The 26,031-nt window shown below is 34.8% G+C and overlaps 1 long non-coding RNA gene across 1 annotated transcript in view; it reads right to left on the bottom strand.

Moving 5' to 3' along the window:
• The window catches only part of LOC145720503 (uncharacterized), an 81,941-nt gene that overhangs the window by 28,675 nt on the left and 27,235 nt on the right, over positions 1–26,031 (bottom strand). The window contains exon 2 of the long non-coding RNA XR_014143473.1: positions 19,361–19,480. This is a non-coding gene — a long non-coding RNA (uncharacterized LOC145720503). The remainder of the gene's footprint in view (positions 1–19,360; positions 19,481–26,031) is intronic.

Below are 26,031 nucleotides of genomic sequence, written 5' to 3'. Positions count from 1 at the left end.
TTGTTTCTTTGTTTCTTTCTTCTTTCCTTCCTTCCTTCCTTCTTTCTTTCTTTCTCTCTTTCTTTCTCTCTTTCTTTCTTTCTTCTTTCCTTCTTTCTTTCTTCCTTTCTTTCTTTCTTTCTTTCTTTCTTTCTTTCTTTCTTTCTTCTCTTTCTTTCTTCTCTTTCTCTCTTTCATTCATTCCCGAGCAACAGAAACGGAGATTTAGGTGCTAGAGGCTATCCCAGGACCAGGTGGGGGCAATAGGAGAGATACACTAGAGTCCTAACTGGCTTGGCTAATGGCTGCATTAGTACCAGAGCTCAGCCCAACTCACTCAATCTCCCATTCTGTGCCTATGCACAATTTGGACCATTCCTTTTTATCCACCCAACCACTGTTTAGTGCACCAATAGTATATGTACCCTGTTACTGGAGAGATCAAGATGAAAAAGCACAGGTACTTAACTTAGTGGGCTTACATTCAGGGGGAGATAGTTTGTAAATAAACCAGTAGAGTTGTAGAGCCCGTGTGGAGGGCTGAGATTTCACCCACCACTACCTAGAGGCTGCAGCCAACAGAGGGTCATGTAGCAGCTCTTCACCATCATCACCAGAACAACTGCAACTTTGGAAGTACTTCGGTATGTAATGCATTTTCTTCTTCTATCTCTGGAACCGCTTCTTTAAAATCTGAGAGCCCGGTTATATTTTCTAGGTTCATTGTCTCTCTACTTTTGTCTGCTCACTCCATTCTCTCCCTTCCTCCTCTCTAAGATCTCTTGTGGTCTCAGGCAATTTTGCACTGGCTCTCCCCTTGCATACTCCATTCAACAAAAGTTAAAAAGTAGCCTGGTTGCTGTCTGTCTTGAGAAATATTTCTTCAACTTCGGATCATCTTGGGCTATAATCCCAGCAACTTATAAGAAAGCATTCTCTCTTTTAGGGACAGGGATGAATTCTCTTTGTGAAGAAAATCATGCTTTTCATGCTAGTAACATAACAAGATATTAGATTTTATAGAAATCTGTGTAAAATTAAGTATAACAAATAGTGCTTAGTCACTCCTGACACAATGAGGCGGGGGGGGGGGGGGACACTTCGCACAGCAGGTAGCAATTGCATTGAGATTTAAATGACAAGTCATGGGTTCACAGAGCAGAAAGGCAGTGGGAGGACTCTCCAGGCAGAGATCGTCAATTCCTCCACTTTTCTTCCTCTCATAGATGCCAGAGAACTATCTAGGCTGTTGTCGCTGTCCTTCGTTCCTTCCTTGGTGCCACTTCCTACCACTCTACTGTCCTGCTTCTCCTGTCCTCCCTCAGCTAGGGGAGCGTGCTGTCCCTTCTCAAACAGGCAACTTATAGCCTCCTGGCCTAGATTTTTTTTTCCTGACTCAAATTAGAAAACAGGAAACAAAACTCAACATTTCCTCAAGTGAGCATGGTGATATGGTGTCTGTGGCAGGGGTGGAGTGGTGTATATACATTTTGAAAAGCAGCAGGAGAGAACCGAAAAGTAGCAAAATAGAGGGCTGTAAGGGGGGGGGGACCTGGGACATTTTGAAGGGTCAGAAAGAGGCAAAGGCACAGAGAACTTGCGCAGTTAAATGAAATTTTTGTCTTTCTTAGGTGTCAGTGACTTAAGCATAAAGAAGTTTAGCAACGAAACAGGGAAAGTTGTCAACAAATGTAAATAACAAAAAAGATACATAAAAATAATAGTATTTCAGGGCCCCTGGGTGGCACAATTGGTTAAGCGTCAGGGTCTTCGTTTAGGCTCAGGTCATGATCTCAGGGTCATGAGATTGAGCCCCACGTCAGGCTCCATGCTCAAAATCAAGTCTGTTTGGGACGCTCTCTCCTCTCCCCCTGCCCCTCCCCACCTCTCTCTCTCTCTCTCAAAAAGTAAAGAAATAAATCTTTAGGAAAAAATAATGGTAATTCATCCTTTATGTAAACTTTTAATTTTTCATAGTTACTATGATAATATAATGAATATGCAAAACACTAAATGTCATAATAATTTTTACAAGTTTTCTTTAATTTCAAAAGTGAGTCTTTAGGTTTCTCATCAAAGCCTTCAGTAATACCATTCAACGTCAAACTGATTAATATATAGGTATGTGTGGCCACCTTAGCTTCATTTTCTAATATTTGGGAATCTGGATTTCTAGAAAAGAATACCAGAGAACAATTATTCACCTCATCATGGCGTCACTAAAGAATTCCATTACATCATAAGTTCCTCTAGAGATTTATAACATTTCTAGTTACTTGAAACATTTTAATGAAAATATTTGTCAAAAGAGAAATCATATGATTTTATAGACAATAAATATTTAAGTATCAATCTCATGTAATGTGCACAAGATGGCCACTCCTCAATGAAATGTTTTCAGCCCACCAGAGTTGGAATTCGTTTTCTTCTTCCTTCCCTCCACTGAACTTTTTTTTACCTATTACAGTGTCTCGCACTTTTGCCCCAGTATCCTTGTTTGTTGTATATATACCTGTTTCTCCAGCCAGTTTTTTGAGGATAAACTCCGTCATGTTTATTTTTTCTTTCTCTGAAATCCATAGCAAGGTATATAACACATACTAAATGTATAATAAATATTTGCTGATACAAACATGGGACTGATAAAGGTACAGATTGGAATTTAGACACACAGATTGAAGCAGTCTAGATAGGAAAAAAAAGAATACGTTATAAATGTGACTGTTTCAACAGTTACTTTAGGAATGATTTAAACTAGATCTTTGTTTTTTGGAGTTGACTTCTAAGGCAATCAGCATACATATTTCAAATGTTTTTATCTTGCTTTAGTAAGAAGAAAATCACAAGGATAACTATCAATATGCCATATTATCCAGAATAACATTTTCATTGCCATCTAAATGGACTAAGGGAACATGTTTTTTGAGTAATAATTCAATCCAGAAGTGCAGGTAAATAATTGAAAAAATGAGTTAATAATTCAATCCATTCTGTGTGTGTAAAACAATACCAGCTGCAGATAATGGCCAAGAAATTCAAGATCTAGACTCTCAAATCAAGCAATTTACGTTTTAGATAATTCGTGTTTTCAACATATATTTTTTAGTCAAATTTCCTTACTAAAAATCTGGCCAGTTTCTGTCCTGACTCACTGCAAAAATTAGCATCTATCCCAACTCAGATGACTCCTTTTTACATGAGTCCACAGGAAGCGTGCAGGTACCTCTCTGAAAATTACATTTTAACACAGGTTTTTTTTATTCATGTTAGGGAAGGACACGTTGAACCACTTTAATCATTCAGTGAATACTTATTAATTTGCCCCTCAGTAAAAGAGGATATCACTTGCATGTATTTAGGCCTGAAATAAAATCATGGGCTGTATGTGCATTACACCCTGATTCTGAAACATAGTATATATGTAAAATAAATTATATGTCTTTGGACTTCCTTGATTTAGCATATATGTGATTTCACATTTTCTTTAATTTACTGAAATTTTCCTAGTTTTTACAATTAGTTGTGATTTTCTTATGGTGTCAAGCCACTTTTACAACCGTGGGAACATCTAAGTATATTTCCGAAATTTATAATCTGATAGTTTGGTTCAGAAAAATGTTTTTCTTGCCAGTACTGTGTGTGGTAGACGCTGGAGATAAAAGAAAGGGGAAAGTAGCTTCTCAAAATGCTTACAGCTATGATTTTTTTTTTTTAAGATTTTATTTATTTTTTGACAGAGAGAGACACAGCGAGAGAGGGAACACAAGCGGTGGGTGTGAGAGAGGGAGAAGCAGGCTTCCTATTGAGCAGGGAGCCAGATGTGGGGCTCGATCCCAGGACCCTGGGATCACGACCCGAGCTGAAGGCAGACGCTTAACGACTGAGCCACCCAGGCGCCCCTATGATATTTTATGTATATCATGTTAGAGACAAATGTTTAAAAGTACACAGCATAGGGAAAGATGATCAAAACTACTAATGTGAATGATTTTGATTCTAATTTTTCTAATTGGTAAAGTTGACTTAACTTCAAATTCTCATTTTTCTACATATGAAATGTAAGGTAGTTAGCATTGGGAGGAATAGTCTGGTTTCTGCAGGCAGATCTATCTGGGTGCAATGAATCCTTATTCACCATTTGTTTGGGTAAACTGTGCAAATTACCTAACTTCTTCATACTCAACGTCCACGTAGTAAGAGTACACACTGCGTTGCTCTGTGGCCTACATTAAAAGTGGTTAGGCATGCAAAGGCCTTACCACAGTATCTGGCTCATGGTAGGTCCTCATTAAACATTTATTATAATTTTATGAATATGGAATGTTGACATAGATGTTTATCATTAATGTAAGATATAGTGTTTACTTTTGTATCTTAATTTTTGTCCTTTTCTATACTTCTCTAATTCCTAGTAAATAAGACAGTGTTATAGAAATAAAAATCTTTTAAGAGGCCTCCCAGAAAACATAATACATTCTTGACACATTTTTCATCTTCATGATTGACATAAATTTATGGAAATTATAAGCAGCTGGATAGCACACGATAAAAAAAAATGGTAACCTTTTGAACTTACATTCTTAATATTCCTGATTACAAAATATTCTTTTGTTTCTAAGAATACAGTCAATGCAGTTATTGTTTTTTTTAAATGTGGTTTTTAATTTTATAAAATATTTTCCGAATTCTCTTACAGTAAATAATAAAAAGGCGCTCTGTCTATTTGTGTAAGTTTGAAGTCAGATAGGGTTTCTTGCCAGTGACACAAAATAGAATGTCATCATGTTAACAATATGTAGCCCATTATTCAAGGAAGAATATAAATGGATCAAAAACCCTAATGGATGAAAAATATTAAATATCATCTTGTATAATAATGACTGTTCAAAATCTGGCTTTAAAACATGTATAATCTAAGCTTGACAATGGTGAATTTGCTCAAGAATTAACTAAAATACATGCCATCTGAAGCAAGTAATTTTCTCTCTATCCAAATCATTTATTCTATAATTTGAGCAGAGCACCATAAAGCTGCTGCCTTGGGAGGAAAACAATTATAATTATTATTTTTAAAATTATTTATTACTTGTTAATTTGATATGTGTTGAACTGTCTAACACTGAAAACTCATCTGACTCTTTTTTTTTAATTAAAGATTTTATTTATTTATTTGAGAGAGAGAGAATGAGAGACAGAGAGCATGAGAGGGAGGAGGGTCAGAGGGAGAAGCAGACTCCCTACCGAGCAGGGAGCCCGATGCGGGACTCGATCCTGGGGCCTCCAGGATCATGACCTGAGCCGAAGGCAGTCGCTTAACCAACTGAGCCACCCAGGCGCCCAACTCATCTGACTCTTGTCCTTTGAAATATTTCAGGACATATCAAAGCTTCTAAACTTCTAAATTACATTCTGAGAAAATACTTCTCTTCTTAGTCATTAGTATGTTCTCTGATTCAGAAACAATGGATACAAAGGACTGCAGTAGGTGAAGTAGGTTGAGGCCAGGAAGGAGATGGAAAGGAAACGTATATTGAACAACAAAAAGGGTAACATATCCTTTAAGAATTATTGTGATTATTTATCATACTTCTGGGTTTATTTTTACTGTATTTCAAAGAAATACTTAGCAGTAATATCTGGATATCCAAAGCATCCTTTTATATAAAAGTTAAGATTTTGTGAATATGTCCTGCAGACTTAGGAATAATGGTAAATGAAGACATGAATATTAGTTTGGACGTGGTTTTTGCTGTTTAAAGTATAACCCAAATATAAGTAACATTAATTCTATCATTTATTGAGATAGTAATGTTTATTCTACAATGTATCAAGGAAAGTTGGATTATGTATCATGCAAAATTATTCAAATTTTAAATTAAAAAAATACAAGGCATTCTCTCAAAAAGATATTTTCCAGGTTATTAGGAAATGCTATAATAGTGGACTTATTCAACAATATAAAAATATCAGTGTTAAAATTATACATAGAGAAGAGAGGTCTAATATTAAGGATCAAATTCTTCACATTAAGAAGCTAGAAACAGAACAGAAAATTAAATTTAAAGTAAGGATAAGAAAGGAAATTATAAAGATAAGAAATAGAAATATGGCAAATAACAGGAAGAAATATAAAGCTGAAAGTCAAATTGTTGAAAACTTTAATAAAATTTTCAACCCCTACCTAGACTGAACAAGGGGGAAAAAAGAAAAAAATGGAAACATTCCATGTAAAAAATGAAAAATCAGAATACTTCCAACTCATTTTATGAGCCTAATCCTGATGAAAAACCTGATAAAAATGTCATTAAAAAAGGAAATTACAGAGTAATATTTTTCATGAACAAAGATGCACATATCCTAAATAAAATATCAGTAAATCAAATCAAAAATATTTTTAATATACAGTACTTAATAGTCAAGAGAATTTTAATTATAGCAATCTTTATCTGTTGTATATATATTGAATGCTATATAAGAGTTAGTGGTTTTTTAAAAAAAAAAGAGTGTTTTTTTTTTTAAAGTTCTAGCTTTAAAAATGTTGGAACTTTGCTGGGATGAAAATTCTCTTAAATATCTCAGTCTGCAATTTGTGTTAGAGATTGTAAACGCTAAGTAGCTCTACATAGAACTTCTAGAAAGAAACAAATCTGGCAAGAATCTATATGTTAATTTTATCTTGTACTATTTAAAAATATTTAGTTTTTTAACCTCTGTAGCAATAAAGAAAACTCTTTTGGGGCGCCTGGGTGGCTCAGCTGGTTAAGCGACTGCCTTCGGCTCAGGTCATGATCCCGGAGTCCCGAGATGGAGTCCCGCATCGGGCTCCCAGCTCAGCGGGGAGTCTGCTTCTCCCTCTGACCCTACCCCCTCTTGTGCTCTCACTTTCACTCTCTCTCTCTCAAGTAAATAAAAATAAAATCTTAAAAAAAAAAAACACTTTTATTTCAAAATGTAATATTTATGAAATTTGTATACATCTTGCCTGTTGCAAGTGGGGTAAATTGTAATATACTTTTTTTTCCCAGTCAAACATAATGATGAATATAATATACATTCACCTGATAGTCACCACATTTATTTACTTTCTCCAATTACTCTAATGGGAGGTACTCTTGTCACACAACAAAGTGTGCTTCTGTATACTTTCACAAGGAGCAGTGATGAGCAGAGAACAATAATCCGATCTGTCATAATATCCAGCTCTCAAAAGGTATTTTCCTTAAGTAAAGTAAGGCTGCTTCCTAAAAGCAACTCTTTCATATCAATAATTAAAATAATAATTTTGAGGGGTGCCTGGGTGGCTCAGTGGGTTAAGTGTCTGCCTTTGGCTCAGGTCATGATCCCAGGGTGCTGGGTCCAGCCCCACTTTGGGCTCCCTGCTCAGCGGGAAGTCTGCTTCTCCCTCTCCTCTCTGCTCATGCTCTCTTCTTGCTATCTCTGTCTCTCTCTCTCAAATAAATAAACTCTTTGATAATAATAATAATGATAACTTTGACACTTTTTAACATAATGTGGCATTTGAACTACAAATAGAAGACCTGGTTCTCATCTGTGAGACCTGAGGATCTGCAAGGAAATAATGACAAAGAATGAATGAAATAAACTCTCCTATTAAGTATTATTATATGAATCAAAATTCCAAAATATATGAATAAACAAATATAATCAACATTTTTAAAATTTCACTCCAAATAAAGTAAAAATAAAAGAATCTAAAACCAATTTCATGAGAAATATATTTGTGATTCTTAAAAAAGATGGATAACAGCAGTGTATAGAGAATGAAAATTATAAAAGCAGGCAGAATTGATGCAAGAAGCAATTGGGTGCCCTGAAAATGAAATCTACAACCACTGAAAGTAACCACAAGACTGATGAGTAACTGTAGAGTAGTCCTGCAGAACTCCCCCACCATGCAGGATAAGACATAAAGACGTTAAGTATATGACAACACACTGAGAGACGGAGGGTAAGTTTAGATGTATCAACATAGATCTGAGAGGAGTTCCAGAAGGAAATAGTAGGGGAAAGGATAGAAAATAAATGTTTGAAAAGAAAATGGTTGAGATATTTTTGCAGAACTGAAGACATGTAACTTTAGGCTGAAAGTGATCATTGAAAGAGCAAAGCAAGGAGTGCCTGGGTGGCTCAGTCGTTAAACATCTGCCTTTGTCTCAGGTCATGATCCCGGGGTCCTGGGATAGAGCCCTGCATGGAGCCCCGCATGGAACCCATCTCTCCCTCTGCCCCTTCCCCTGCCTGTGCTCTCTGGCTCTCTCTATCTCTCTGTCAAATAAATAAATAAAATCTTAAAAAAAAAAAGAGCAAAGCAAGGTATAGATGATAAAGAAATAAATATCAATAAGTAAATTCCTTGTGAAGCAAAACATCAGAGATAATGAGAGAAGAAAGATCAACAACAAAAAACATATTATCAATACAAGAACCATTAACCTGGAATCTGGTATTCAATTAACTTATGACCTAAAAAAAAGGAGGTCAAGTAAAGACATTTTCGTTTTTTTCCCCAAGGATTGCTATAGAGTTTATTGATCCTCATTTATCAGAAACATATATTAAGCTGTATCTAAATACATAGTTTCATCACTTTATCTTCACAAGAACTTGAAGGGTGTATCAGAACATATGGCAAAATAGCAAAAAATTCCTAAAAGACATTTCCAGATATACAAAGATGAGGAGAGCTTTACGACCCACAGCCTGCACTGCAAGAGTATTAGAGAAATATGCCATATAACCACAAGCAATTTCATATCACTTAAGAAATTACAAGTGACTCAGCATTTGCTATTTTCTTCAAATTCTCAACAGTCAGAACCAGTGTTGTTTATATCATCTTCAGCAAATAATAAAATTGACGTTGCAGGAGTGATAAATAACAGGCTCAAATCCATACAACAGTGCTGGCACTCTAACACAGCATTTGTGAATTCAATTCTCACCCATTTACAGTACATTTAAAAAAAAGATCTGACCTACCAGATAAAAGGAATGACTCTGGAATTGTAATCCGTTGCTAAGAACAAGTTCTGCAAATATAAGTAACTATGTATCATCTAGTGTCAGAGGAATGAGTAGCTAACATTTCCTTATCTATTTGTCTAGAGCACTCTATAAGAAATTTGCAATTAGGGCGCCTGGGTGGCTCAGTGGGTTAAGCGACTGCCTTCGGCTCAGGTCATGATCCTGGAGTCCCTGGATCGAGTCCCGCATTGGGCTCCCTGCTCGGCAGGGAGTCTGCTTCTCCCTCTGGCCCTCCCCCCTCTCATGCTCTCTCTATCTCATTCTCTCTCTCAAATAAATAAATAAAATCTTTAAAAAAAAAAAAGAAATTTGCAATTTGATGAGGATTGTTTTGACATAGCTGTGTGTATGCGTAACTATTTATTATTGTATTTACTTATTATTTGTTTAGTTTAGTTCGTGGGGTTCATTATTAATTGCACAACTGCAATGATCATGGAGTCTTAACTGCCTTGCTGATAGAGTCATTACTCAGCTCACATCTTATTCCAGGTAACTGATAAAGGATTTACATATAATTTCAAAAATATAAAAATAGAAACCAGAGAATTCTTTATTGGGACCATAAGACTATAGGCATTTAAGTCTTTTCAGAAGAGGAAACCGGGATTAACTTTCACAGTTCTGCATAAACTCACACATTTCTCTTCTAGGTATTTATTTCTGGACAATGGGAAATTTACATAATTGGCCACATGCTTTAAAATAATCAATTACTCAGACCTCATGCTATGGATATGAAATGTGGTTAGTTGAGACCAGTCATTGTTATTATAAAATATAAATCTAGTCCCCCAAAGTACAAAGGAATTTACCACTGGTTGTTTTAGGGTGTGGTATGAATTAGTAATATTTTTGGCTTTGATTATACCTTTGAGAGAAGTGTACCAAAAATTTGAACTGTTACCATAGCTGGTACGTGTTACTCAGAGTACATGTAATAGCTGAGGATTGTGTCATCATGGAGAGGAAAACTAATTATTTCCAGTGCCCTCACTCAAATTTAAGTGTGTACTAAAATATACCTGCTAGATTTTAATAGGGCTGGTGTTTACAAAGCTCTCTGTGGTTATGTGGTCATGTCTATAAAAGAATATAAAATTTATTGAAGTTGGTTAAGTTACTAACCTGCAAAATGAGAGTCAATGACCTCAACACTGACATATTTCAGAGGTTGTTTCCAACTAATGAAAATGGAGTATGTGATTCCTAAGTGTCAATACACATTTGAGAGGCAGCATGAATGTAATTGGTAATAGCCTACAGGTTCCTACAGGTCAAGACGGTGGAATCGGGTGTTCCTACAGTCAGGGGACAAATACCAACAGAATTCAGGAGTGAGTGTGGAGAGTTAAGCCAGAGAAGTCTCCATTTCTAGAATGAAGCTAAAGAATCAGAGAGCAAGAAAGATATTGGCGAAGTAAAGGAGACTGAACTTGACTCAGGACACATTTGAGAGAAAGCAGTCTTGATCCTGGCAGATCTCTTATTTGTTCTCTATGGTATGACTCATGGAAAGGCCTCAAGATGTAATAATAATCAAAACAATAAAAGCAATAGTTAACAATTAATGACCTTACCAGGTACTAGGCACATATCTCATGTAATTCTCCTAACCTAATGATTAGGAGGCTATGGTTAAACCCTTTTTTATACTGCCCTCTTTACTTCACCATGCATTAACCCCACCTTCTGCGTCTGATATCATCTCTTACTGTATGTCCGTTCTCCTCTGTTTCTACAAAGATTGACTTCTCTTTCAATTAGTGTTAGCATGGTAAATTTTCCTCCATCCATTTAGTTTTAATCTATATGTGTCTTTACTTAAAGTGGATTTCTTCTAGACCATACATAACTGGGTCATGTTTTTTGAGCCACTCTGATAATCTCTTTTGCCTGGTGCATTTAGACTATCAACCTTCAAGGTGATTATTGACATAGTTGGAGGAATAGCTACCATATTTGCTACTCTTTTCTGTTTGTTGCTCTTGTTCTTTGTTCTTATTTTCATCTCCCAAGCTTTTTCTTTTTTCTTTTTTTTTTTTAAAGATTTTATTTATTTTTCAACAGAGAGAGAGACAGCGAGAGAGGGAACACAAGCAGGGGGAGTGGGAGAGGGAGAAGCAGGCTTCCCGCTGAGCAGGGAGCCCGATGTGGGACTCGATCCCAGGACCCTGGGATCATGACCTGAGCTGAAGGCAGACGCTTAACGACTGAGCCACCCAGGCGCCCTCCCAAGCTTTTTCTACCTGTTGTGGTTTTAACTGAACATTTTATATGATTCTATTTTCTTTCCTTTCTTGGTATATTGATTTTAGTCCCTTTTTTTACATTTTTTCGGTGGTTGCCGTAGGGCTTGCAATATTCATCTACAGCTGATCCAAGTCTACTTTCAAATGACACTATATCACTTCATGGATATGTGAATACTTTATAATAACAAAAATAATCTTAATTCCTCCCTTCCATCAGTTGGTTCATACTATAATTAATTTCATTTATATATAAACATATGTATAAAATAGATATACATAACCATAAATAATCAAATACATTATTGGAATTATTACTTTGAACAATATGTTATCTGTTAGATGAGAGCAAGAAAAATTTTTTATTTCACCTTCACTTATTCCTCCTTTGATGCTCTTCCTTAGTTTATATAGCTCCAAGTTTCTGACCTACATTATTTTCTTTCTCTCTAAATAATTCTTTTAACATTTTCTAGAAGACATTCTCCTGGCAATAAATTCCCCCAATTTTTGTTTGTCTGAGAAATTCTTTATTTCTCTTTTACTTTAGAGGATAATTTTCTAGGCTACAGAATTCTAGGGTAGTGGGTTTTTTTTTTCTCAAAATTTTAATTATTTGACTTCGTTCACCTCTTGCTTGCATCGCCTCTGAAAAATTGAATATAATTGTTATCTTTGCTCTTCTATAGGTGTGGTGTTTTTCCTCTGGCATCTTTCAGAATTTTTTATTTATCTTTGATTTTCTGTAATTTGAAAATGATATGCCTGGTTGTAGGGTTTTTTTGGAGGGGTGTTATTTATCCTGCTTGGTGTTCTCAGCGCTTTCTGGATCAGTGGTTCGGTTTCTGATATTAGTTTGAGGAAATTCTCAGTCATTGTTTCAAAAATTTCTTCTCTCCCTTTCTCTCTTCCTTCTCCTTCGGTATTCCCATTATGCATATGTTACACCTTTTGCAATTGTCCCGCAGTCCTTGGATATTCTGTTCCTTTCCCTGCACCCCCCCAGTCTTTTCTCTCTGCTTTTTAATTTTCAGGGATTTTATTGATATCTTCTCTAGTTTAAAGATGCTTTTCTTAGACATGTCAACCTGCTAATAAACCCATCAAGGCATTTTTCATTTCTATTACAGTGGAGTTTTTTTTTGTTTTTAACCTCCAGTATTTATTTTTGGTTCTTAAATTTCCATCTTTCTGCTTACATTACCCATCTGTTCTTGAATACTGTCTACTTTATCCATTAGAGCCCTTAGTAGATTAAAGTTGTTTTAAATTTCTGGACTGAAAATTCCAACATCCCTGCCATGGTTGGTTCTGATGCTTTCTCCTGTGTCTTTAAATTGTGTTTTGTTTTATTTTTGCTTTTTGGTATGCCTTGTCATTTTTTCCTGCTACCTGGACATGAGGTACTGGGTAAAGGGAACTGTTGTGAAGCAGCCTTAATAGTGTGGTGGTGAGGTGTGCAGGGAGAGGAAATGTTCCAAAATCCTATGATTAGGTCATTTCATGAGACTTTTAGTGAGCCTATGCCTCTGGGCTGTGGACTTCCCAAGAGTTTCTCAGTTTTTGTTTGTATTTCTCCTCCTTAGGTGGTACAGGATGGTTAGAGTGGGATAGAGTTGGGTAATCCCTTCCTGAAGGTCAGTTAGGCTCTGATAGTAATCCAACAGGTTAGGGGACTGGTTCATTAGTTTCCCCCGATGGCGGGCCTTGTTAAGAAGATGGTGTATTTCAAACTTGTTCTTTTTTTCCTCCTCTTGCTAGAATATGAAGGGACTTTTCTCAGATTCTATTGTGAGAACCTGGTCAAGCTCCTGGAGGTAAATCTCACAACCCTGTGGCAGTCCCCTGTGACTGGGTCCCCTGGAGTTTTTAACACTCAGACTCATCCACACTAAGCCTCCAGCAGTTCATCAATTCCAGTTCAGGTTTTCCTACCCTTGGTTCCTGGGGCAGTTGGTGGTCATGGGTCTGTGCTCCGATAAGCCGTGACTCCCTGTTTTCACCGGTCTCTCCAATGTTGAGGGCAGTGGTTTGCCCTGTGTCCTCTGCTGTATTATGAGTCCAAGAAGGATGTTGGTTTTTCGGTCTGTTCAGCTTTCTATTTGTTGTTGGGAAAGAGTGGTGACTTCCAAGCTCCTTACACATGGAACCCAAAACCCTCTCAAGATAGATTTTTCTTACAGTTTATGATTTGCTATTTTGCTGGCCATTTCTACAGAATAAAATAGCATCTTTCTTTATTTTGTCAAACAACACTTTCCTCTAAGTTTAGACAAAGTGTCAATATATAAGACTTGGCTGATTTGTTCTATCTAGCCTTAACTTTGGGGGCATTATGTCCTTTTAAATGTTTATCATTAAGGGATTTAGTCAGGATAAACAATCTTTAACTTTGAGGAACTTTTATTTTAAATAATATTCTCTTCATATACATATGTCATTTCTTTCTTTTGCTATCAGTTTCTGAACGTATCCCATATGTTCTGTTGAGTTCAGTAGACATCAGTAATTAAATATTTTATTATTTTTGCTTAATGCACTGTTACTTTCCAGTTTGCAGTTTTAAAGACGGAACTGCTTGGAGCAATGTACGCCTCCCATTAATGACCTATCCCTGCAACTCCATCTCTCTCTAATCCCGGCTTTACTTTCTATGTTTAAGCCACATAGCTCCCCAATAACAATGAGCTATTTCATGCCATTATGCTTTTGTTCATGTGTTAAGTCATCCCACTTTCTCTACTCTGGTAGTGACTGGTTCTTTCAGACACACTCAGAGGTTGTGTTGATTATCTCTGTTCTACGAATATCCTAATCATACTTTTGCATGTGCACACACATGTGCTTACACACACAGATGATATTTTAGCGAAATCATCTATTTCTGTGCCAGTTTCCTCCCTAGTCACTGTAATTCTTTGAAGTTAGACACGGATTCTCATGCAACCCTCTATCTCCAGTGTTTACTCAATGTTTAGGACACTGCATGCTGCACTAATTAGAGCTCAAGTCCCCTGTCTCCCTTTTACACTTCTCTCATGATACAATAAAAAATATATATTAATAAAATATATTTTTAATTTTAGAATATTCTAATCTGTATCAATTATATGGTTTTCACTTGCAAATAAGTAGAAGCCTCAATTAAAACTTTTAAGAATTTCCCTGATGCCAAGTGATGTTGAGCACTTTTTCATGTGTCTGTTGGCCATTTGGATGTCTTCTTTGGAGAAATGTCTGTTCATGTCTTCTGCCCATTTCTTGACTGGATTTCCACGTCACACCAGTCAGAATAGCTAAAATTAACAACTCAGGAAACAACAGATGTTGGTGAGGATGTGGAGAAAGGGGAACCCACTTACACTGTTGGTGGGAATGCAAGCTGGTGCAGCCATTATGGAAAGCTGTATGGAGGTTCCCCAAAAAGTTAAAAATAGAACTACCCTGTGACCCAGCAATTGCACTACTAGGGATTTACCCCAAAGATACAAACGTAGTGATCCGAAGGGGCTCCTGCACCCCAATGCTTATAGCAGCAATGTCCACAACAGCCAAACTATGGAAAGAGCCCAGATGTCTATCAACAGATGAATGGATAAAGAAGATGTATTAGCCATCAAAAAGAATGAAATCTTGCATTTGCAATGACGTGGGTGGAGCTGGAGGGTATTATGCTAAGTGAAGTGAGTCAGTCAGAGAAAGACAAATGCCACATGATTTCACTCATATGTGGAAATTAAGAAACAAAACAGGTGACCATACGGGAAGGGAAGGAAAAATAAAGTAAGTTGAAAACAGAGAGGGAGGCAAACCATAAGAGATACTTAGCTTTAGGAAACAAACTGAGGGTTGCTGGAGGGGATGTGGGTGGGGAGATGGGGTAATTAGGTGATGGGCATTAAGGAGGGCACATGATGTGATGAGCACATGATGTTATATGCAACTGATGAGTCACTAAATTCTATCCCTGAAACTAATAATACAGTATATGTTAACTAAATTGAATTTAAATAAAAAATTTAAAAAAACACTTTTTTTAAACAATGAAAGGCTGTACGAGCTTATGTGAAACTTGAAGTTTTAGAAGTAGAAGGGCTTTAGGAATGATTTGACCAAAGCTCCAACTCCATTTTTCAGTGACACCCTCATCTCCGTCTTCCCTTGTCAACTTCGGCCATATGATATTCTCCATCATGGTGGCAAAATGGCTACAGCAACTCCAGGTATCCCCCAAACATGATACACTGCCCGGGAAAAGAGAAAAAGTTTCTCTTCCCTACTCTAGAGAATGGTGGATTTAGGCCAGTAGGATCCACAGTAGAAGCTGGTGGCAGATACATGATTAAAACCAGGAATCCTGATTCTAGCACTAACATATGACAGTCTATATAAAATAATGATATTTCTTTTCTCTTTTTAAAATAAATAAATGTCAAATTTTATTCTAAGCTGTGCCATTTCTAGAATTCCTCATAGTTCAGAAAAAAAATCTAGGCTTTACTGTTAGAAATATTTTATGCAAGGTTTTTATATTACTTTTGTACCTGAAATGTTCTAGAAATATTCCAAATTTCTAACTCAAGTAAATCTCAAGGGGGATCCCTCAAACTTTCCAAAATAAAACAAAACAATGGACAAACAAACCTATTGGGTATATAAAATATTAAAATTATAAAACAAAATATTTTGAAATATATGAAAAATGTATTGTATCCTACAGTAAAACAGGAGTTATTTCAGTTACAATGCTTCTTAATAAAAACATGACTAAAAATAACAGGTAAAATTGCCGATTGATTACAATATTCTATGAAATAGAATAAATAAAATCTTAGTAATAAGAGTAAATACTGAAAACAAACTAATATAAATATGATTAAGAGAGAATAATCATTTTATTAGAATCTGTGTTCACCACAGTTTGTACATTTCAGAGAAAAATTTAATATTTACATATGCCTCCTTTTTGAAAAAATATTTTAAAACATATTTTATAACCACTGTATCTTTATGTTGGGTATACACTATTATATATTAAATCTTTTGGAGGTGAAGTAATTATAATCTTTAGGCCAAAGAGAGACTAGATTTCTTTAAACTTTATAAAGAAGAGTCACTTTTCCAGTATTATAACACTGCAAGCCATGCAATACTCTTTGGTGCATTTGTGAAATTATTTATAATTTATAAAATGCACATAGCCTCTACTAACTCTTCTTAAACTGTCCCCATGGCTCACATGGTCTACAGAGTAAGATCATGCTAATTAGCACCTCAAATATACTTCAGTAACTGCATCTCATCTCATGCTCTCCCTGTGTACCCTGCTCACTCTTCGTAGATTTTTTTCACTATCCTCTGCAATACCAACTTTATAAAATCCCCCTGGCTGTTTGTACCAACTGTTCTTCTGGTAGTCACTGCCCTCCACTCTTCTCTGATTAGAAATAATTTTTCTTTCAGAATCATTCCAAATATAACTTCTATGAGAAACATCCCTAAATCCCATCTTAGTAGTTAAAATTTCCTATATAATATAGAATTAGAAAGCTGTCTATGCCCAGCAGATTGAAAGGGCATGGAACAATAGAATATCTTTTCTTAAAGCAAAGATTTTATTTATTTATTTGACAGAGAGAAAGAGAGAGATAGCACAAGCAGGGGGAGTGGCAGAGGGAGAGGGAGAAGCAGGCTCCCTGCTGAGCAAGGAGCTCGATGTGGGGCTTGATACCAGGACCCCAGGATCAGGACCTGAGTTGAAGGCAGATGCTCAACCGACTGAGCCACCCAGGTGCCCCCAATAGAATATCTGTAGTCAATGGTTACTAAGCTAATAAATCCGTTAATTTTGTGAATTTATAAAAAATAATTATATAGAAACAAATGTCAGCTTTTTGCTCCTATGTGATTTTTGCTAATTAAAAAAAAAATTCTCTGTGAAAATGGATAATAGTAGGCTAATATTCATGATTAAGAAGGAAGTATTCATTGCTTATTATTCTATTGTTAAATAGAGTCTCTTTTATTAAAAAAAGATAACTTAATCTTTATTAATCTTGATTTTTTAAAAAAAAAATCCTCTAAAAAGTAAAAGACTTTTAAATTCAAATATCTCTTATTCATATGAGTTTGTGACATAGTCTGCAAATTGCCTCCCTAACATACATTTCTGCAGATTTTATTTGATGTGGGAAAGTGTCCCCCTAAAGATACTAAATTCTCCACCTCTCTTGCTGCCGAAGATGGCCTTATTTCTTGCCCCAAAGGCAAAACAATGAAGGTTTCTTAGTAAGGTTTTGCTTTGCTCTTATAGGTGCTGTACATTATTTCCTTCTTTTTTGTACTGAAATGTGGTCATGAGATAGAGGTGAAGGAGTCATATCAAGATCTTAATGATCAAAACTACATGTAAGGGGTGGATGGTCGGAAGATTCGGATCCTAATGACAACCTTGAATAGCTATACCAGTCTTGACCTGTCTAGTGTCAGATTCCTTTTTTCTTTTCTTTTTTTTTTTTTAAATTTAAAAAATAGCTTTACTGAGATCTAATTTCCATGCCATGCAATTCACTCATTTAAAGTATACAAGTCAATGGCTTTTAGTATATTATATATGTATAATCATTACCACCACTATCAGTCAATTTCAGAACATTTTCACAGACTCAAAAGAAACCCTGTACCCTTTACCTATTACTCTCTCATCCCCCAGCCCTAGGGAACCACTATAGATTTTGCTACTCTGGGCTTTCATAGGAATGGAATCATGATATTTCGTCTTTTGTTACTGACTTCTTTCAGTTAGCAACATGTTTTCAAGGTTGCTCCATGTTTTATCGTGTATTAGTATTTTGTTCCTTTTTTATGGCCAAATGATATCCCACTGTGTGGATAAACTATCTTTTGTTTTTTTCCCTTTCAATTGATAGTGATTGTGTTGTTTCCACCTTTTAGGTTTTGTAAAAGATGCTACTATAAACATTGGTGTACAGGATTTTTTGGTATGGATATGTGTTTTCATCTCTCTTGGGTATAGATCTAGGAGTGGAATTGCTGAGTCATATGGTAATTCTATGTTTAATTATTAAAGAACTGCCAGAGTATATAATATATAATATATAATATATATAATAAAATGCTGCAGATTTGCAACATCAGTCAACATGAATGAGATGAAAAATTCACATCATGTTACTTTGTCATACTACGTTCAAAAAGAATCCATTATATAACAACTTAAAAATTTAGAAAGAAAAAAAACCAGGCATTATAATTTAAAACTTTGAAAGATTTACTCCTGGATTTCCTTAAAGAACAAACTTTTTTTCAAACTTTAGAAACTAAATTAAAAATTGTATTAGTAAACACTTTTTTTTCAGAAAAATGTTAGCTGAATGAAAAAAAATATATGTACACTTTTATTTATATCTTATTGGATGGTAAAATAAGATACTGAAAGGAGGGTGAAAAGAAGTTGAAAGCCGAGCTTTCTGTGGGTAATCCTTGTGCAGGTGAGTCACATTTGGCTTAGAGCCATCGTAGGGACTGTTTTAGAAATGTACTCTATGTCTGTATTTTTATGGCTAGTTCTTAAGGTATAGAATATGTTCCATATTACTTATTATCATGGTGTGCCAAACTAATGAATTAAAAATAGTTAATGTTGGAACTAAAAAAAAAAAATCTTTGCCAAGTTGGAAGAAGTGGGTTCAGACATGCCCAAGTGGTAAGGAACAGAAACATCTATCATTGATTCTGTCACTTTGCGTGCAGGATATATGGCAGGATGGATATAGGTCATAATTTACAACAGATGCTGAAGTATAAAATATGTATTTAATTTTAACAAAAATTTTACATTTAAAGGAAATAGTATTTTGCTGATTGTAATATGTTAACAATGTAAATATATTCTAATACTTTTATAAGGAGGAATATTTTGAGAAGTAATTAATTCATGAACAAGAGAAATTCTAATAGATATAAATGGATATATGGCCAGGAATCTGCTTTGGGGAGCACGACGCTCATGCACAGCCCAGACTGAGATCGACTAATGTACTTGAGATCTACCACTAACATACCTGCAGAGGAGTTCCTGATCCTGCTGCTTCCCTGTGGACCAATGGATGATGTTGTTTGCTGTCAGATAGGCACATATAGTTCTCATTTATATTTGGTTATTGTAAATAAGATGAATTTCCCTAAGTGCAAATAAAAATAAAAAAATAAAAATAAAATCATTTATTGCAGTGAAACTTTAGAAATTTGTAATGGATAAAAGTAAAATAAATATTTGCAAACATGAGAGAATTTGATAGAATTTGATCACTAAGTCAGGCAAATACTAAACCAAAAACATGTATCATCTTATATATATTTTTCTAACTATTCATCTCAAATGACGCCATTTGATTTTACTTCTTAATTGCACCTTGAGTTTACTACCAAAACTAAGGTGTTTTGATCTTCTACCTATATTACTGAAATACCTTTAGTTATAATTTTATGTATAACATATATTTGAAAAGGAAAAATTGAGGTAAAATAAGTTTTTTCTCAGTATTTCCTTAAGTCCCCATCTTCCTTCCGGAGACAAAAATTTCATTTTTGAAATTAAATTTCATTTCATTTTCTCCTGTATCCTTAAAAATATTTCATGCAAATACAAACATAAATTAACTTAAACATGTAAAAGCACACTGACACACATTTATATTGTTATAAAGGTTGCAGCATTTTCTCTACAATGTTCTACAATTACATATTCCACTTAACAATATATCTTAGAGATAATTCCATGATAGTTTCTATAAAAACAATATTTGCTTTAAAGGTAGCATAGTATTCTCTTATATGAATGTACAATGACATATTTGGTACATTATACAATGTATTCTTATTATATTTTGCACATGCATAATACACTGAATGCTTCTTATTAAGGGATATTTGATATATTTCCACATATCTTGGTTATTATTAGTAAGCATGCTTCAGGGTATATTCATATTCAAACAACTTTGGACACTTGAATAGTATAATAAACTGTTGGAAGTGGTTACATATATTTTATTCTTTGATTGATATTGACAAAATGATGTCCAAAGACTTTATATCAATGTACTCTCCCACCAATAATGTATGAAAGAACTTGTTTCTCTTCCTCCTTGTTAATTGAGCATGTAACAAATTTTTTAATCCTACCACTGCGATTAGTGAAAAATAACAATTTATAGCTTAGTTTTCCATTTCTTTTACTACAAGTGAGGTTATGTATGTTTTTGCAAGTTTAAAAATGATTTTTTTTTCTTTTTGTGTGTCCTATTCATGTCACTTTGCCCAATTTTAATTGGGCTGTTGGATTTTCTTGTTGATTTGTAGGAGCTTTTAAATATGAACAAAATGAACTTTTTTCTTTCATTTATGTCTGTTTGGCTTTTGGCTTCGTTTCTGGTGGTTTGTCCAATCATTTTATAATTTTTGCCAATTCATGTTTGTACTTCTTTATCTCTTAGGACTATGTCACTCTTCTTGACATTTGTCTCTACTTGCACCCAACACATTGCCTGTCCATAGGAGACATTATATGAATATATGTTGAAAAAAACTGTCAAATTAAAGTGTAAAGATGTTTACATTTCTTAATTCAAATCTAACTATTTCTATTCAGTTTCTATTAGCTTGTAAACTTTTTAAAGGGAGAATAATTTCTTCAAAGTCTTATTTCCTAGTTTTCCAACACAGTTTAGATTGAAATTAGGATAAAATTATGAAGCAGTTTGTGCAAAGCTGACATTTTTAAATGGTGAAAATTAAATTATATTTTAAATAATAACATCTATATTTTGTAAACACAGTTATTTGAATTATTTGTGGTTCAGCCCAAAAATACTTGAAATTACTTCAGTATCTGACTAAAGAACTAACATGCAATGTATTATGACAATTCATGAATTTAAAACATTTTATTAGATTAATGGCTAAAAATTGAATTAAATCAGGTTTATTGCCATTAGATAATTATTTCAAATCATTAGCATGTATTAAACACACCATTTAATATTATAATCTCAAAAAATTTAAGACTTTGAAAAGGCATTTATGTGTTCCATCAATCTCAAATCAAATTTTGCCATTAAAAAGAACAAACAATGATCTCATCACTCATAGAAGTTAATGATACAGTGAATCCCACATATGAAATGGGGCCAATTATTTGCTCAATAATCCAATATTTTCTCCATCATTAATGTATCCCTTTTTTTAATTAACAACTCTCAGAGGGTTAAAGATAAGGAAAATTTATGTTGACGAATAATGCTTCAAAACAATTTTAAACTTTAAATTTATGAGTTACATTTAATAAATTGTCAGTGTAACACATATACTATATTTAATCCTAGAAGTCATATCTTCAAAATCAATTAAGAAGGGCTTTGGTTTTGTCTTAGGATGTAGAAAGCTTAAAAGAGCATTGCTCCATCCCAACAGTGATAAGTTGGATAATTTATCAATTCATAAATTTTCTCGAACCCATCAAAATACCAAGGTACGGGAAAATCAAGGAGTCTCAAATCTAAGGAAATACAGGTGTCTCTACAGAGAGACAAGATGTGAGCACTGGTTAAAACATTGTTAAATACTTTAATAAATTTCTAACTGTTAAGTATTGGCTAGTACAACAGTATAGAATCCTTGGAGCTTCAGATATAAAGGAAGATTGTACTTAATCTCAGGCTTTTGTCTGCTCCCATCTCTAAGGGCTTGTGAGAAAGATTTGGGTCAGGTGGGGGAGACTAGAGATTGCCTCCTGCTTGATCAGGTGTTGGTGAGGAAAGTGGCATCACTATGGAAAAGACACAAAGCCCCACCTAGATCATTTTTGTCTAGCTCCACTGTTGAACAAAAGCGTTAGACCACTGGGGGAAGGTCAGAAAACCCTGTATCTTTCAGGAACATGTGGAAATCCATTGCAGCTTAGAGAAAGAAAGGGGGAAAAAAGGCCTTTGGTACCAAGGCAAAGTCAGAACATTAGAGGTTCTCTGGAACTGATGGAATGATAAGGTCCCTGAGAAAGCCCCAACATCCATAAGCAGAGAGTTTGCTGAAAACTGACACTAAAGCTGGACAAGAGAGAACCCTCTCACACCTCATCGCCAGGCTACCAAAGGATGGGTGATAAGCAGAATCAGTGTACTGTTGAGAGAGGGGCAAGAACATGGAGAGAGACCTCTGTTGAGTAAATCTACAGAAAATCTAAAACAAAAGGTGGAATGGTGGTGGAATCATTAGGACAACAAAACCCCAAATCACGTCAACCTGTCACTAGATTAACTCAAACTGCTACACTAAGAACCTAGCATAAAAAGAGATGTGTCCATTTTCAGACATCAACAATATTTATCTCAATTTGTACTGTCTTAGACACAATGGCCAGTATTCAACAAAAATTACAGAGCAATAAATAAAGAAAAACTATATACCGTTAAGATACATTGAAAGCAATTAATAGAACTATGTTCATATAGGACCTAGATGTTGGAACTATCTAACAGAAAATTTAAATTAACTATGATTAATGTACTTAAAAACTCTTGTTAAAAAAGTGGAAAACAGGGCGCCTGGGTGGCTCAGATGGTTAAGCGTCTGCCTTCGGCTCAGGTCATGATCCCAGGATCCTGGGATCGAGTCCCGCATCGGGCTCCCTGCTCAGCGGGGAGCCTGCTTCTCCCTCTGCCTCTCTCTCTCTCTCTTACGAATAAATAAATAAAAAATCTTAAAAAAAAGTGGAAAACACACATGTATTATATCAGAGAGAAAAAATTATAAGAACAGATTTTAATTTTGTCAGAATGATGAACTCTTTAAGAAAGAATCAAAGGGAACTAGCTATAAGAAACATAGTAGCTGAGGTAAGAAAAAATGCCTTTGATGGGCTTATTAATAGACTTAAAAGAGTCAAAGAAAGAAGACCGAGTAAACATGAAAGTAGTTCGATAGAAATTAACCAGGATACATTACAATGAGTTAAAAAAGAAAAAAGACCTTGAAAGACCTTGGGGTGATATTAGTCTAATATTGGTGTAATAGAAATCACAAAAGAAGAGAGCAAAAACATGGAAAGGAGGCATTATTGTAAGTTAACAACTGAGAATTTTCCAAAAATATTAAAAGGCGTGAAACCACAAAAAAATCATAGAAAACCAAGCAGAATAAATACTAAACAAAACAAATAAAACACCTGGACAAGCATAATCAAAGTGCCGAAAACCAAAGATAAAAAGAAAATCTTAAAGGGAGTCAGAGGAAAAGAACATATCACATATATAAGTATATGTTCATAAATTACAGCAGACTTCTCAAGAATTTACATCAGGAATTATTGAAACCAGAAAATCAGCAAGTGACATCTTTAAAATGCCAAAAGGAAAAAAAATGTCAACCTAGAATACTCTGGCATAAAGAGCTTTACAAATATGAAGGAGAAATAGACTTTTTCAGATTAAAAAATAGAACTAAGCGTTTATAAAAACAAAAATGTTAGAAGTCCTTCAGGCAAAACATGGAGGATAAAAACTCGAATCTACACAGTGGAATGAGGAGCACTGGAAATGGCATAAGTAAAAGCACATATAAAATTAATTTTCTTTCATATTTTTAATTGCTTTATTGACTAACTAATGCAAATTGCATTATAATCAGCTCATGGTTGAATTCTGCCTCAAACCTGAAATCAGATATTTTGTGTGGTGCGTTGTTATCCAAAGCTTAATGTTGAAGATCAAATATTTATTATATCCTTTAACATAGACTAATGTCTGAATGAACCCGATCAACAAGTGAATTAAATGATAATTCTCATCCCCTGTCACTCATCATCAATATTGGATAAGACTATTTACAATTGTTAAAATAAAGCTATCATCTTTCTACTGCTTATGGAAAGCATTATAAGGAAAATGTTGGGGTGGGGAATGGAGATATAAGAAAATCTCTGTCTCCTTGAAGCATAAAATTTACCCTTCTTTAAACACAAAGACTTGCCTATTTATTTACTTAAAAAATTTTTTAGTTGAGTATAGTTGACACAGTGTTACATTAGTTTCAGGTGTACAACATAGTGATTCAACTTCTCTATACTTTATGCTGTGCTCACAAGTGTAGCTACCATCTGCCAAAGGACAATGCTATTACAATATTATTGACTATTTTCCCTGTGCTCTGCCTTTTATACCTGTGAGTTATTGATTCTGAAACTGGAAGACTATATTTCCCATTCCCCTCCATCACTCATTTTACCCATCTCCACCCTCTCCTCTGGCAACCATCAGTTCGTTCTCTGTATTTATAGGTCTGATTTTGCTTTTAAACACAGATAGATTTAATTAAGTCTATTTAAATTAAATCACAGTGATGATTCCCTTGCCCTCTAAAAAAGCCTAATATGAAGTAAGATATCCTTTTGATGACGTAAAAGCCAACATTTTACAACTAAAAGCCTTAATACTCAAAGTTCACAATGCAGAAATAAATACTGCTTTCCAACAGCATCTGTCGTTAAAATTCAGGTACAAGTCTGTTACTAAAAAAGAGTTTGGTAAGCAAGGTAAAACTTCTATTCAGTACTCTCCCCAGAATACTGCTAATAAAGAGCTAGGGGAAAGAAGGTTGAAAGCCAAAAAATCTATGTCAGCAAAATGTTCATAGAGTTTAATGACAAATATAATCCTGTCCCTTCCAGTTTTCCTAAGGAGCTCCACAATTCTGCATCATTTGGAGGTCAGTGCATAATTCTGACATCCAAGGTTATTGTAACTCTCAGAAAGAATGTTCTCAAGTGATAAAAATTTCTAACTTGTCAAACATTTAGTTGTTTTATTTCTCAGGCAAGTTATACTGGCAAGTACATCTATGGGAGACTATTTATATATCCTTCTTGATCATTGTGGACAGGGAGTTTTCAACTAAGAAACAAAATATAAAACATCACAAAATCATATACTTTGCAAAAACATAGAACTCTCCAATATATCCTATCCAGGGGATCTTATGGGATCCCTTCAAAAACAGAGTGTCAGTAAAGCAGGGAGGAAAATTGGACGTATGCTTCTTTATACACAATAAAGGAAAATAATGAATTCTTAAATATCATTAGGATGAGAAGCCTCTTCATCCAAAAAAGAGACAACAGACGTGTCAGGGGGAAATTAGCATAGAAAATAAAATAGCAAATATAACACCGACTAGAAAAAAAAATTAGCTAATTATATGCTTTCATCTTTGCTTATGAGAGGAGTAAAGCCTAATTTTTAAAGAAATGGAAAAGTTTAGGGAATGCCAAGAGTATTTTTTCACGCATTATAGCTCTTTGGCATAGAATCTATATGCATTTATCCAGATGTTATGGATGGAAATTATGGGATTTGATGGTAACTGGAAGTGCATTTGAAGTACAGAACAGTAATAAAATGAAAATGGATGAGTATGTTTGGAAAAAAACAATTCTATTTTATTCTTTTTTTATTTATTTTTTTATTCTTATGTTAATCCCCATACATCACATCATTAGTTTTAGATGAAGTGTTCCATGATTCATTGTTTGTGCATAACACCCAGTGCTCCATGCAGAATGTGCCCTCCTCAATACCCACCACCAGGCTAACCCATCCTCCCACCCCCCTCCCCTCTAGAACCCTCAGTTTGTTTTTCAGAGTCCATCGTCTCTCATGGTTCGTCTACCCCTCCGATTTCC

This window comes from Leptonychotes weddellii, chromosome 3, assembly GCF_054177405.1.
Source record: "Leptonychotes weddellii isolate Sample4059 chromosome 3, ASM5417740v2, whole genome shotgun sequence".
NCBI classification, from domain to species: domain Eukaryota; kingdom Metazoa; phylum Chordata; class Mammalia; order Carnivora; family Phocidae; genus Leptonychotes; species Leptonychotes weddellii.
Note: the sequence above shows the minus strand (reverse complement) of the source record. Positions and strands in the feature narration are given on the sequence as shown.